This window comes from Mandrillus leucophaeus, unplaced genomic scaffold, assembly GCF_000951045.1.
Source record: "Mandrillus leucophaeus isolate KB7577 unplaced genomic scaffold, Mleu.le_1.0 Scaffold131, whole genome shotgun sequence".
NCBI lineage: Eukaryota > Metazoa > Chordata > Mammalia > Primates > Cercopithecidae > Mandrillus > Mandrillus leucophaeus.
In genome coordinates this window covers 5973626-5976842 of record NW_012101266.1, presented here as the reverse complement: position 1 = coordinate 5976842, position 3217 = coordinate 5973626, and positions in this window count along the sequence as shown.

The window sequence follows — 3217 nt, the reverse complement described above, 5'->3', positions numbered from 1 at the left end:
CAAGATGCTGTGGTGGAAGGATCACTTGAACCCAGGAGGTCAAGGCTGCAGTGAGCTATGATCACACTACTGCACTCCAGCCTGGGTGAGAGGAAGACCCTGTCTCAATCAATCAATCAATAAACATAGAAGCAAAGTACTGATGATAAAGCAGTATATTTCTGGATCTATCCACACTTGCTCTGCAGAAGCCTAGCCCCTTCAAATTCACCCAAAATTGTTTTTTAAGTTTGTTGTATCCCAGGTGTATGAAACTACTACTTTTGTCTACCGCCCTGGTCTTCCATTTCCATCCACTCCTGCAGTGATGCCCCCTGCCAGTACCCCAAGGGGCAGCTCTCCTCACATGGCCATGGCAAGTGAGGAGTGCTCCTCACTCCTGCTGGTGAGTGCCTGCTAGCACCTCAGGCAAGGGACTGGAGGTCTTACAAAGCTACCATTCCCTACCTGGGCCCAAACTGACCTCCTTCTATTATTTCTCTTTTGTAGCTATCCCAGAGAATTCTGCTACCTTCCAGAGCCAACTGTTTTCCCCTTTCTCTGCCTTTGATAGAAAGGGAAGATAAGAAATAAATAGGGCTTAATTTCCCAAACCATTTATGCAGTTTTTCGTCCTTCTCAGGACAAAGAGAATAAAGGGTTCCTGTACTCGTGCCTTCATGGAAATTTCACTGCAAGGCCCTATCAGGAGGTTTCCTGGAGCAGCTAAGGGAACAGCTAGACCACCCAGGAAGAAATGACAGAACCCTGTCTGACTTCCAATCTGCTTGCTTGATGGAGTAATGGGGGCCTAGACAGAAGCACCCCAAGTAGACTTATGACAACTGTTCTGCCAGCTCTAGTCCATTGGAGAAGATGTGCCAACATACCTTCTCATCATCCCTAGAGCCCAACCTTGCTACAGAAAAGTTAAACCCTTACCGTTGGCCCTGCCAAGTATCCCCAGACAGAGAAGCACAATGGAAGCCATAAATTGTGGCTTCTTATCATGGCCTCCACGTAACTTAACCTCTGGATGGTGAATGAAATCTGGGGCCAAGTCTCAAAGGGTCAGGGTAGCCAATGAGCATAATTCAATATCTGTATTTCCAAGAGAAAACCGCAGAACCTCCATAACCATGGCAAACTGACCAGCCATAGGCTGAATCTGGTATGCAGTAGCGTTTTGTGTAGGCCATCGACTATTTGCCTACTTGGGTTAAAAATGTTTTATATTAGTTAGCAATATTTAAACATTGGGAGAATTAAAGGGAAATGAAAACATGCTTCCCTACAAATACATGTGCATAAATATTCACAGCAGCATTGTTTATAATTGTCCAAAACTAGAAACAACCCAGATATCCATCAACTGATGAATGATAAACAAATTGTGGTATATTCATTCAATAAAACACTATTCAGCAATAAAAATAAACAAATCAGGCACATAATATAATTGAATCTCAAGGTCATTATGTTGAATGAAAGAGGCCAGAAAATAAAAGTATACACTGTATGATTCTAGAATATATAATATCCTAGAAAATGAAAACCAGTCTATACTTACAGAAAACAAGGTTGTGGCTTATAGAGATGGGGTAGAGGGAGGGAGGAATGACAGAGAGTCATAAAAAAACTTTTGGGACAATGAAAATGTTCTGTATTTTAATTGTGGTGATGGTTTCATGGATATATTTCATCAAATCGCATCAAGTTAAATATATGCATTTATTTTATATCAAGTGTACCTCAATAAAGCAGAAAAATAAAAAATTGGTAATTTATATACAAATTGAGATATCTACATTTCTTGAAACTCAAAATGTCTGGCATCATTTAGTCTACATATTTATCGGCCAAAAATACACGAGATAGACAGTAGCTGTCCTTTAGAAGGGGCACACCCTTTCAAGTTTGCCTCAGGCCTTCATACTTCCTGCTGTTTACCAGCATTCATTACATGTTCATTGTCATTTATTTAAGTTACTCATTGAGAACCTAATACATGAACGGCCTCGTTCTAGGTACTGGAGACTAAACATGCAAACACACCTAACTGTCATGGGTTCCATTTGCCTAATTGTCACGGGGTACCATGAAGTTTGCATTTTAGTGAGATTGGAGAAAGACAGCCATTTAGAGTTAATAAGTTGGTTAAATAGTATATTAGGTGGAGAGAAGTATTAAAAAAATCATACAGCCAGGAAGAAGTATAGACAGTTCCAGAGCTAAAATGTTAGCCATGGATCCCAGGAAGTCCTCACTGAAAGGTGACTTTGGGAGGAAACCTGCAGAAGGCAAGGAAGTGAGCTATGCATATAACCCAGGGAAGAGCATTCTAGACAGACATGACAGTTCATCCATGAGAAGATTCTAGGCAAGGGAAGTTACCCAGGGTCTTCAACCAACAGCAAGGAGGCTAATCTAGCTTGGCACAGAGTAATAAGAGATGAGATCAGAGAAATAACAGGGTAGAGATGGTGTGGAGTCTTATAGACTATTGAAGGGAGTTTGTCATTTACTGGATGAAATAGGAAGCCTTTGGAGGGTGTTGTTAATTGTAATCATGCTAGGGTTATTACTTTTCTTATAGTAGAGTTCAAAAGAAAGGAAAACGTATTTTTGTAACCAGGTCATTAACCTGGCCCCTGTAGACATCTGAGTTTGTAATTTCTGACATATTTTATCTAAATATCATGATAGAGAACAAAATATCTGACTGGTTCTGTACTGATAGGCAGTCAGTCATGCTGGCTAACTTTCAGAAACATGCCACGTTTGGTGGCCTCCTTTCTCTCAGCTTTCTCTAGGTTGTATCCCCAGATTCAACCAGCTCACTCTCTCACCCTTTATAGCACACGCTTCTTTCCCTTTCCTTGGCATCCCATGACCCTATCATCACCTGAAGTCTTCCCCACCACTTAGGAGGCTCCCATCTAAAAATACATTCTAAGTCCTCTACCTGAAACTAATTTACCTCCGGGTCTACACTACTGATAACAAGATATATGATCCCTTGCAAAGGAACTTGTAACACCCTGAAATTACTCAGAACTCACACCTCACAGGCGAACTCTGTAAGTGGGCTCCTGTAGGAAAGCGGCCTGTTGCATGGCAAGAAAAATGCCATCTTGAAGTGAAACCGTCATTAATTCCTGCATATCCAGGCATTCCCACAGCAAGGTCAAGAAACAATGCCTATATCATAGATAACTCCTCATAAAGATGCTTCTCT